We start from the raw sequence: 13,032 nt of genomic DNA on the forward strand, positions 1-13,032 counted from the left end.
AATCCTTTTACAGGAATGAAAATCAATCGACGCCTTTATACTGAGGGAAGTGCGGTTAATATTTATAAAGAATGATTTGCCTTTTACAAATGATTTTCGAGAACGGATTGTATCCCTGAAAGTGATTTCTTAAGCACCTGTATTATGTAACAGGTGTTATTTGACGATAGCACAATAGCTGCAATGGCCATCGTAAAGCCGGTAATCTTAATAACAGTATCGGCGAAACAAGTTCTTCCTGAAATAATGTAGGACTCTGAACGCAAGTAAACCGTGAATAAATTGTACACTACGTTTCTACGGTGTTTTGTGTAAGTGTAATATTTACGAAAAATGTAAGCTGGTATCAGTGAACTATTTGCAGGATAACAGGTACAGATGTGAACATTTTACGTATACAACTTCGAACTAAAGGTTAGCGCGCTGTCAGTGTAGTAAATTAGACGGGAAAGTTGTTTTTGTTTCTGTTGTGATGTTGAGCTTCATCTTGTTGATTGTGGAAATGCCTGTGCTGCACTAATTATTTAGCATTATTTGTGGACTTTAGAGGTTTCAATTAAGTTTCATGCAATAAAAACTTAATTTTCATGTTTTCCTTGTCGTGCCGGTACATGTGGTCCAGTTCTGCAATATGATCAAGCAAATAATTTTTTTGTAACAATAACAGTAAGCAACTCACAGCCACAACGAAAATCTGAAAGTCGTCTCTGTTCTTGCGCTGGTCATTAACCCTAAGGTTGAGTTTTTGCAGCCTTCCATTCCTGCCACTTGCCAGCTATCTTCTTCATTTCGCGAGAAACATACATGTAATGAAAAAAAACATAATTGTATAAAGAGGAATATATACGTGAGAGCATTAGAAATCATGCAGGAGCGGCAAGGATGCGTACCGATGGAAACCGTAAAACATGGAATTTTCTAGTAGAGACCTTGATGCAACGAGAGGGTGATAGAAAAACTGCCAAAAAAATAAATTTATATCTGCGGAATTGTTTTACAGGGGAATATCGTACTGCGGTTTTAATTTTTAATTGTCGTGCGAATTCAAGAATGACTGATTTTGTTATCAGTGACCGTAGCAAAGAAAATCAACTAAAGTCATTCAACGGACATGATGGGGCACCTATGCCATTTTACGTAAAATATACGAAAGAACTTTGTCTTCTTCTAGCAGCAGTATACCGTAGGTGACTGGACGAACTAAATGTTCCAAGATATTGAAAAATGCTTACGTCATTCTCGTTTCGAAGAAGGGTAGTCGATACGATATATATAACTATGACATACTTCGCAGACGTCAGTTTGTTGTGGAATTATGGAACACGTTTTATGCTCGCGCATTTTTCCTCTGTAGCTATCAACACGGAAATTGCAAACAACGATCGTGTCAAAATCATCTCGCTCTGTTTGTTCACGACATCCAGAAGGCAGTTGATACCGCTGACCAGATGGCATGTTATTTGACTGACGCAACGCCATCGATACAGTTCCGCACTGTCGCCTAGTGATAAATTTACGAGCGTACGTAACATCAAACCAGCTTTATGACTGGACTGGAGGATTCGTAGCAAACAGATCAGAGCATGTCAATGAGATCTCCAGACGTAAAACTAGCTTCGTTCTTCTGCCCAAGTGAGTTTTGTAGGACCACTACTGTTCAGAATATGTATAAATGACCTCTTGTATAACGTCAGAAGCTCTCTCAGGTTGTTCGAGATGGTGCTGTTCTATACAGAGAAGTCACAACTCTAGAAAAATTGATGCGAAATGCAGGAAGACTTGCAGGAGATCGATATTTGATACGGGAAACATACATGTAATTAAAAAAAAACATAATTATGTATAAAGAGGAATGACCTTCACCAGAAACCAATGTTACATATTACGCATTAATAGGAGGAAGGACCTGTTCTCGTGTCATTTCTTACTCAAGAAGTATAGTCCATCGACGAAGGAAGCAACTTTCAAAATCCTCTTTCGACCGAAACACGAACATTGCTTGTGAGTCTGGGACCTTTACCAGATAGGGGTAACATACCTAAGAGCGTGCAGTTAAGGAATAATCTTAAATAACTGGGTTATTATCAGTAGGAAAACAATATCATTTTAGGTCTATATTTATTAACACAAAATCTACATGTTCAGAAAACTACAGCATCAGAGAGGTAATACATTTACTGAACTTTTCACAAATACAAAAAAAGGGAAATGCGCACCCTTTCGTTCACGTGCGCTTAAGAGCACGAAAAACGTGCCCAAAGTGTGCGCGTTTAGCAAATGTCACAAATGAACGCAGTATCACACCCCAATTGAAGATCACTGTTCATGCCACCACCTCCTACACTTAATTCACTAGATCCAGTCCTGTGGCAACGCCAAAATCTATGCTCTCTACTCACAGTATTCAGTCTTTTCCTTAAAGCAGACTCCTTCATACCAAGAGGAGCGTTCGCCTTTGTTTTCTTTCTCTATTTTCAATTCTTTATCTGTCCTCATTTAGTAGCTATTCAGTTTAGATGAACTTCCTGGCCGATTTTCATACTTAATGTACAAATTTGTAGTTACGACCTAAAGAGAACGCATGCACTCTTCGGGGACATTACATGCGCGCTCTTTCGTACAGAAACAATTATTCCAAACGATGTCAACAGATGGCAGCACACGCCACATTTGCAAAACATGTGGATGCATTATGACAGACGGCACGCCAGCCTTTCAAAATGCAATCAATACTTAAAGGCTGTTGCTTGTGTATTTTGTGTATAACTTACGTAACAGAGTACAAGAACTACATCAAGAAAGCTGAAAAGTGATTCTTACATATTTCACCTGGGAAACAGGACTTCTTCTCACACCTTATACGAGGTGTTTCTGATACCACTCAGAACACAACTACGTCAGTGGTGAACTGATCAGTTTACTCAACTGTAAGGAACACAAGCTGCACTCTCTTTGGGACTGCCTACTCTTTGGTACACTTACCCTACTATAGAAAAGATCCAAAGAAGAGCTGAACGTTTCCTCACAAGCTCCTTTATCAAGTGAGAAAGCGTCGCAGACATGTTCATCCACTAAGTGTCAAACGCTGCCAGAGAGACGTTGTGAATCACACTTTTACTCTTAAAATTCCGAGAGCACACGTTCGTAAAAGACTAAACCAATATATAGCTTCCTCCTATGCATGTCTTACTAAAAGACCTCTAAAGTAGAGAGATTAGACCTCACACAGAGACTTAACAGCCAACATTCTTCCCACACACCATTCGCGACTAGATCGGGGAAGCGAAGAAGTGAAATTGAAACACACAGTACCTTCCGCGGCACACGAGGTGGCTGGCGGAAAATATACAAGGTGGTCAGAAACCGTCTGAAAACCTTTTAAGGGCGTTGCAGGGTGACTTGTGCTGAGAAATAATTGTTAGAAAAAAAATTCGATACCTTCCACCGTTTCCGAGTTATTTAGCACTGAAGTTAGCCAATCAAGCCGTTGTGTGCGCAAATTCAAGCGGCCCGCCAGAGACGGTGTCACCAAACGTGTTCTTCTTTCGGTTTCCTAAAACCGAACAAGAGCGCAATACAAAAACTGGACATGGGACAGTAGTAAGAATCGAACCCAAGCCAAAGGCTGAATAGTCTCGTCCGTTATGAGAACAATTGACACTAACTGTGCATGGCGGGCCGCTGGAATTTGCGCGTACAAAGGCCTGAACGGCTAATTTCAATGCTAATTAACTCGGAAATGGCTGACTTATCGAATTTTGTTTCTTAATAACTATTTCTGAGCGCAACCTATCCTGCAAAACACTTACAAGCACTTCAGACTGTGTCTATCCACGTCGTATAAGTTGTGTTATTTGTTGCAGACTCCTTAGGCACTGAAGACGTCTTTGTGAAAAATTATGTAAATTCTCTGTCCATTTCTTTGTGGATAGCAGTTTCACTGCAGTACTGGTCCGCCACCGGTAGCTGAGTGGCCAGCGCGACAGACTGTCAATCCCAAGGGCCCGGTTTCGATTCTTGGCTGGGTCGGAGATTTTCTCCGCTCAGGGACTGGGTGTTGTGTTGTCCTAATCATCATCGTTTCATCCCCATCGACGCGCAAGTCGCCGAAGTGGCGTCAGTTCGAAAGACTTGCACCCGGCGAACGGTCTACCGGATGGGAGGCCCTAGTCACACGACATTACTACAGGACTTCTCTTGGACTTACTAGTTGCAGGGATCGTGGCCACATCCGATGTGGGCATTCGCTGCAAGACGCCATATCCAATGTGGATATTGGCTGCAAGATGAATGCTCTCCCGGGCTCCCTCAGCTTCAACGGCGCTGCTGCCATAAATAGCGATTTGCTTCCAACACCTTTATGGACATTTTACCGGCAATGTTGTGTACGACCTGCCAGGCTGACTCGTGCTACAGAATCTCCTTGACATGTGGTGTGCAATGTCCATTGTCGCCCAACACCAGCCACATCCGCATACACACTGCATTTCCGGATAGTGTCTTCTGCGAGTGCTATGACTGCGGACGTATTCGTTTCTTTCTGTTCTAATTCGGTGCAAGTGCGTGCTATGTGGAGCGTCGTACGCCAGTTTGAGACAAATTTGAAAAAGCAACTGTCTCAATTCGATAGATAACTCATCTTCCTTCTACGTGCATGCTTCATGGAAACATTCATATCCCGTCAGTTGATTTTTCTTCATCTACAGACTCAAAATAGTGAATGGTTTGTATGGAAAGCTTGGAGGACTATGGAGTGTCATCTTTTTTATGCACCTCTCAGTATTTCAGGTAACTGTCAGAAACTTCGTTACTTGACACCTAGCGTGGTAGCCTTGTAGTTACATCGCTGTAGAACCGGCCATGCAGGTCTTGTTTTCTTATCACTTAAGGCGAACTCAAGGATGCTTTATTTGAAAAGTTACACTCAGATTTTCGTCTCCAAGCCTTGTCCACTACGAACGTGTGCTCTGTCGCTAATGATCTCGTTGCTGACAGAGCGTTTAACGTGCACTTTCGCGAGGTAGCCTCCGGTCTCAGACGCCTTGCCACGGTTCGCGCGGCTCCCCCCGTCGGAAGTTCGAATCCTTCCTCGGGCATGGGTGACTGTGTTGTCTTTAGCGTAAGTTAGTTTGTTAGATTAAGTAGTGTATAAGCCTATGGACCAATGACCTCAGCAGTTCGGCCCCATAGGAAACCACAAATTTCCAAAATTTCCTGCACTTTCCCTTTTTTTTTTCTTCAATGGAACATGTAAGTCTTTTTCTACTTCCTTTCGGACAGCTGAGTCAAATCTCTCGACACACACACACACACACACACACACACACACACACACACACACACACACACACACACTAAATGTGTAGCTGTCGACTTCCAGGTTGCCGCGAGCATATCGAGCGTCATGGCCGCCATGTTAATGACGTCCCGAATAGCGATTATAGTTAGTCTGACAGACTTGTCGCTTCCTTTTATTGAAACATGTAACTTTTGTTACAATGTGCGCAGTATTTCATACAGCTAAGTGCGCCGAGTGGGTGAGATACATTTTGGGAACTACCTATTCTCAACAGCCTATAAAGTCAGAATAGAATTTATTGGAATTCTGTGGAGGGTAATGTTCCTCTCTGTATTACTCTAAATTAGGACAAATTTTGCTCTCTTGTTCCTCTTTGATCAACGCAGTCGATCGTTCACCTGCATCTCTCAGCCTTATGTGCAGCTTCCGTTTCAAAAGCAAAAACCAAATTATAATTTATGCCTAGTTACACACAATAAAATGCCCAACTTTTAGTGCCTAGAACTAAGCTTCCTTCGGCTCCGTTATTGGCGAGACGAACGGTTTTGCTTCCGAAAGAATACTTCGCTTCGACCAGCTTTCTGCTTGATGGGAGATGCATCTCTTATGTATTCTCTTGCAACATACCAAGTACCACATAGTTGTCCGTACTTGAAAGCTTGCTGACTGCAATGTCTCCCCCCCCCCCCCACCCTTCTCTCTCTCTCTCTCTCTCTCTCTCTCTCTCTCTCTCTCTCTTCCCTTCCCCTCCCCTCCCCTTCATGTCAAAATACACACCAGCTATCGGTATCCACTAGCTGGCCTCATAACGAAAAACCATTTGGATGATGTGTTTGTTTGGTCTTAAAAAAAACTGTACGACACTGCTTGGAGGTACAATATCTTCGGCCGGCCGGTGTGGTCGAGCGATTCTAGGCACTTCAGTTTGGAACCGCGCAACCGCTCCGGTCGCAGTTTCGAATCCTGCCTCGGGCATGGATGTGTGTGATGTCCTTAGGTTAGTTAGGTTTAAGTAGTTCTAAGTTCTAGGGCAGGGCTTCCCAACCTTTTCAGCTGGCGGACCCCTTCTTCAGTCGAAAATCTATGGCGGACCCCTAGTCAGTCAAGAGCACAGTAACTTTAAATTTCAGAGCGAAACCCATGGGAACTGAAAGCTTCTTAATGCAAGTGCCATGTTCCCAATGACTCCCCCCCTCCCCCTCCCCCCCCCCCCCCCCCCGAAGTATCAATAGCCTTTGGTTTAGAGATGAATGAAAATAACTTGAAATTAACAATCCAATTTGAATTCCCACTGTATCCAGACACTTACTGGTGGATTTGCTCCCTTTGTTCAACACACTATAGCCTGATTAAAATTACTTGGTAATTGAAATTTCACACGATGGAGCTGCCTTCCTCCACTAGCATTCAATGTCACGTTGGAGCATGCACATTTCGTAACAGTCGTGTGTGTGTGTGTGTGTGTGTGTGTGTGTGTGTGTGTGTGTGTGTGTGTGTGTGTGTGTGCGGTATTTTCTTGAAATCCGAAGAAAAATGTTCAAATGTATGTAAAGTCTTCCTTTGGTCGTCCTCCCTCCTCATTCATTTTAACTGGAAACTTCCCTTGTTGTGAAGACGATGGAGAAACTGCACCCTTCTTCAATGATCCTGACTTCAGCCACCGATCAATGTTAAAAGTAATAAACTGGTCAAAAATCGACTTATGAAATAGGTAGTGCACTGAAAAAGCAAGTTTAACATTTAATGATGCCTGGGGCCGCATACGTGCCAGCGAGCACTGTGATTGGTCGTCAAAGCTCGCTCCGCGCATGCGTAAAAGATTTCAGCGCATCTAGCGCCGTGAGCCGACTCACAAAAGATCCCCGTATTGTTGCGAAAAAGTCGATCAGAGAAGCCACATACTCAGGCACTAAACTGTCTACGCGTTCTCACTTAGGAACAGCAAAGGCTGCTTGTGGATACGACCTGAAGTAAAAGTACACATGTTTTTCATACGAAAAAAATAGTGATGAATTTGATTTTCACATTTTTATTCAATAATTTTAGTCATAATTTTATACGATTTGATGAAAGGTGGCCGCGGAACCCCTAGAACAGCCGGCGGACCCCTTAGGGGTCCGCGGACCACACGTTGGGCAACCCTGTTCTAGGGGACTGATGACCTGAGAAGTTAAGTCCCATAGTGCGCAGAGCCACTAACGTCATATACACTCCTGGAAATTGAAATAAGAACACCGTGAATTCATTGTCCCAGGAAGGGGAAACTTTATTGACACATTCCTGGGGTCAGATACATCACATGATCACACTGACAGAACCACAGGCACATAGACACAGGCAACAGAGCATGCACAATGTCGGCACTAGTACACTGTATATCCACCTTTCGCAGCAATGCAGGCTGCTATTCTCCCATGGAGACGATCGTAGAGATGCTGGATGTAGTCCTGTGGAACGGCTTGCCATGCCATTTCCACCTGGCGCCTCAGTTGGACCAGCGTTCGTGCTGGACGTGCAGACCGCGTGAGACGACGCTTCATCCAATCCCAAACATGCTCAATGGGGGACAGATCCGGAGATCTTGCTGGCCAGGGTAGTTGACTTACACCTTCTAGAGCACGTTGGGTGGCACGGGATACATGCGGACGTGCATTGTCCTGTTGGAACAGCAAGTTCCCTTGCCGGTCTAGGAATGGTAGAACGATGGGTTCGATGACGGTTTGGATGTACCGTGCACTATTCAGTGTCCCCTCGACGATCACCAGAGGTGTACGGCCAGTGTAGGAGATCGCACCCCACACCATGACGCCGGGTGTTGGCCCTGTGTGCCTCGGTCGTATGCAGTCCTGATTGTGGCGCTCACCTGCACGGCGCCAAACACGCATACGACCATCATTGGCACCAAGGCAGAAGCGACTCTCATCGCTGAAGACGACACGTCTCCATTCGTCCCTCCATTCACGCCTGTCGCGACACCACTGGAGGCGGGCTGCACGATGTTGGGGCGTGAGCGGAAGACGGCCTAACGGTGTGCGAGACCGTAGCCCAGCTCGTGGAGACGGTTGCGAATGGTCCTCGCCGATACCCCAGGAGCAACAGAGTCCCTAATTTGCTGGGAAGTGGCGGTGCGGTCCCCTACGGCACTGGGTAGAATCCTACGGTCTTGGCGTGCATCCGTGCGTCGCTGCGGTCCGGTCCCAGGTCGACGGGCACGTGCACTTTCCGCCGACCACTGGCGACAACATCGATGTACTGTGGAGACCTCACGCCCCACGTGTTGAGCAATTCGGCGGTACGTCCACCCGGCCTCCCGCATGCCCACTATACGCCCTCGCTCAAAGTCCGTCAACTGCACATACGGTTCACGTCCACGCTGTCGCGGCATGCTACCAGTATTAAAGACAGCGATGGAGCTCCGTATGCCACGGCAAACTGGCTGACACTGACGGCGGCGGTGCACAAATGCTGCGCAGCTAGCGCCATTCGACAGCCAACACCGCGGTTCCTGGTGTGTTCGCTGTGCCGTGCGTGTGATCATTGCTTGTACAGCCCTCTCGCAGTATCCGGAGCAAGTATGGTGGGTCTGACACACCGGTGTCAATGTGTTCTTTTTTCCATTTCCAGGAGTGTAGAAAACATTGCCTCATCATGTGCACATGTACAGGGAGGCTATCGAGATTTATAAACACTGTTGGTAATTGTAACAGAAAAGAGGTGTCAAATTAGATCAAATGTGGATGTCGACTTTGCACCGACAGAATGACGATCAATTACTGCCAATCTAGAATGCTGACACTACCGAAGATAGTCTCGTAGCCGGCGTCACGTGATGGACTGTGGTACCCTTAATACTGCCTATAAATTCGACGCTCCCGCGCGTTCTGGCTGCAGTTCGCTGATTCACCTCCGCGAGTTAAGTTTTACATAACGACTAACGTCTGTCAGCCCGCAAGTTTTAAGTAAAGTTAATACCGGCCGTGAAAGACTCCACTGTATGATCAAAAGAAACGTTATTAACATTCTGCAGCCGGCCGCTGTGGCCGAGCGGTTCTAGGCGCTTCAGTCCGGAACCGCCCTGCTACTACGGTCGCAGGTTCGAATCCTGCCTCGGGCATGGATGTGTCTGATGTCCTTAGGTTAGTTAGGTTTAAGTAGTTCTAAATCTAGGGGACTGATGATCTCAGATGTTAAGTTCCATAGTTACTAGAGCCATTTGAGCATTCTGCATCTTTATTCTTCATGTCTACATATTTATTTCTCAACATAATCACCCTGGCGACGAACACATTCCTCCCATTCAGAAACCAGTTTGTTGATACTGACACTGTAGAATGTTTGACTTCACTGACGGGCCATAGCTTCAACTCTGTTTGTTCTACTTCATCGCTGTTAAAGTGAAGTCGTCGAATGCGTTCTTTAAATTCTGCATACAGATAAAAATCGGATGGGGCCAAGTCAGGTCTCTATGGAGAATGATTGATGAGAGTGAACCCAAGACGTAGGATTGTTGCTGATGTCCCAACGCTCGTGTGTGGTCTGGCATTGTCGTGCTGAAAGAGAGGGTGCTCCTTATGTGGACGAACTCTTCGAATTCGAAACTTGCCTACAGCACGCGGTTTCTCGCGCACCGGCATAATTAGGTTACACATGGCCATCTTACACGCTACAATTCGGAGCCCTCTGCCGGCAATGGGCTGCTAATCTGTAGACGTGAAAAATAAATATGTAGAATGTTAATAACGTTTTTTATTTAGAAAGCTCCAAGTATTTTCACATAAAAAGTTTGGCGGCATTGCTTGTGAGCATGTCGTCGTAGTCCGTTAAACAGTCCACTCTTTGCTTAAGCGAGTCAATAGCACCACACAAAAAGTCCAAGAAAAGAAACATTGATAACGTTGTCTGCTACAGCAATGGCGCAGTGAAACGTAAGTGGAGGTGGTTCGTTTCTAACTCTGACGATAACACTGCTGACCCCTGCATTGTGGCTGCCAGTAGAAGAATCTCCTGACGTCTAACCAAGCTTGGTAGGTAGGCCTCAAATCGTGCCGTGATCCTTTGCCATGGTAACCAGTCTGGCTCTTTGTACGTCTAAAGCAGACAGTGCTTGTCGGTATTCGTCACCCGAGATTGCTAGTGGTACCCTTAACATAAAAATGGTATGTTGCGCTGCACCAGAAACTAGAGAAGCAGCAGGCTATTTCAGAAAACCTTGTTCTCTTACTTTTTAGTTGTAATTTGTAAAGCTTTGATGTACAGTATTTTAGAAAAGTTAACTGTGGGATAAAAATTTGTACCAGTGTGTAGAATTTTTTTCTGTGTGAACTTAAAATTTATCTGTTTCCTTTGCCTATTATTTGGAATATATGTTTTGTTACATGTAATTAAAAGCAAAATGTGGACTGCATGGAGTATACTAATTCTGGGGGATGGTGTACTGTGGCAACTTTCATTTTCCCTGCAATATATTCGCTTCTTAGCTAGAAATACCAACACTAAATTGTACCCTATATGTAAAATAATTTCTTCCGTAATTGCACTCACCACTATCTGTTCTGACCTCCCTAAAATCCTACATAATATAATACTGTGTTTTACACTTTAAATTTCGTGGTTATCCGTCGCTGTCTTTCGTCCTTCGTTCACAGTAGTATGATTTTAAAAAAAAAATAATTTTGAGGCCTATTGTACCGAGAGAGCTATTGCGGTCATTGCATTTCCCCCGTTCTCATTAAATCGCTGGCCTCTAACGGAGTACAGTTTTACAAGACACAGCTTCCATACGATTATGACTATTCCCTCAAAAGACGGAAAAGATTCGAATGTAAATGACATCGCTAGTTAACACAGGAAGCTGTATTTTCTTCTTTATAATACCTCTCACATCATTAATAACATCGGCCTATCATATGATGTCCGTAATTTATTTGTAAATATGACAATTCAGATTTTAATTGATTCAAAAATGCGTCCATAGCAATACTTACTGCCGAGAAAGATTACTTTCCCCCTTGAAATTACACAGCTTTGCCTGCTTTAGTTCCAGGGGGGCGGCTCCTGAAGAATACTATTGACAAAACCTGCCCATATAGACCTCCAGTTCACCCATTGGGTGAAATTATTTTTTGTATGTGGTAAACGCTACTGCGAAGAGCAGGCGGGTTTTGTGGTAGTTCAAAGCGAGAGAATTTATTTTCGTTTAAAAATTCTGTATTTAGTGACTACATTATAGTTTCAAAATTTGAGCGTTATTTGGGCCCATGCCTGACTATTACTGCGAATCAATCTTCTGTTGAAATTAATGCTTCGAAACTCGCATCATAAATACCATATAGAGCATCTACAGACCGTGAGAAATACAAGTAATTACATTTATTCAGATTGTGTTTACGTCGTCGTCGTCGTCGTCATCTTTCATTTGACAGTCAATGCCTCCTCTATAGTTTTCCATATACTGACGATTTTAGTTGTACGCATCCATATTGATCCGGTATGTTTCCGAATGTCTTCTGCCCACCTTTCATTAGCTCATTTTTCTTGTCTCCTGCAACCCAGCAGACAACTTCCTTCGTCCATCTGTCGCCCACTTGTCTGGGTACGTGTGTCTCCGACAACGATTTCGTTTACATTTCAGTCATAATTCCGTCTTCCATTGCAATCTGTTCCTCTGATACATTTGTTGCTTTTCGTGTCCCTCCAGTGATTTCCAACTTGTAGCTCTCAATAACTTGCTGATCAACGTTTAGTTTCTGCATTGAAAGTTCTGTCTCACTGCCGTAACTCAGAACTGATAACCGACATTGTTTGTAAATTTTCCTTTTTAGACACACCGGTAATATACTTTTGAAAACGCTATGTACACTACTGGCCATTAAAATTGCTACACCAAGAAAAAATGCAGATGATAGACAGGTATTCATTGGACAAATATATTATACTAGAACTGACATGTGATTACATTTTCACGCAGTTTGAGTGCATAGATCCTGAGAAATCACTACCCAGAACAACCACCTCTGGCCGTAATAACGGCCTTGATACGCTTGGGCATTGAGTCAAACAGAGCTTGGATGGCGTGTACAGGTACAGCTGCCCAAGCAGCTTAAAACACGATGCCACAGTTCATCATGAGTAGTGACTGGCTTATTGTGACGAGCCAGTTGCTCGGCCACCATTGACCACACGTTTTCAATTGGTGAGAGATCTGGAGAATGTGCTGCCCAGGGCAGCAGTCGAACATTTACTGTATCCAGAAAGGCCTGTACTGTACCTATTACATGCTGTCGTGCATTATCCTGCTGAAATGTAGGATTTCGCAGGGATCGAATGAAGGGTAGAGCCACGGGTCGTAACACATATGAAATGCAACGTTCACTGTTCAAAGTGTCGTCAATGCGAACAAGAGGTGACGGAGACGTGTAACCAATGGCACCCCATACTATCACGCCGGGTGATACGCCAGTATGGCGATGACATAAACATGCTTCCAATGTGCGTTTACCGTGATGTCGCCAAACACGGATCCGACCATCATGATGCTGTAAATATAACCTGGATTCATACGAAAAAATGACGTTTTGGAATTCGTGCACACAGATTCGTCGTTCAGTACATCATCGCAGGCGTCAGTACACCATCGCAGGCGCTCCTATCTGTGATACAGCGTTAAGGGTAACCGCAGCCATGGTGTCCGAGTTGATAGTCCATTCTCCTGCTGCAAACGTCGTCGAACTGTT

At 44.4% G+C, this 13,032-nt stretch overlaps 1 protein-coding gene across 6 annotated transcripts in view; it reads left to right on the forward strand.

Annotated features, from left to right (window-relative positions):
• The window catches only part of LOC126299288 (sulfate transporter-like), a 417,662-nt gene that overhangs the window by 236,461 nt on the left and 168,169 nt on the right, over positions 1 to 13,032 (forward strand). The window lies entirely within an intron of this gene.

The sequence above is a fragment of the Schistocerca gregaria genome, chromosome X (genome assembly GCF_023897955.1).
Source record: "Schistocerca gregaria isolate iqSchGreg1 chromosome X, iqSchGreg1.2, whole genome shotgun sequence".
NCBI classification, from domain to species: domain Eukaryota; kingdom Metazoa; phylum Arthropoda; class Insecta; order Orthoptera; family Acrididae; genus Schistocerca; species Schistocerca gregaria.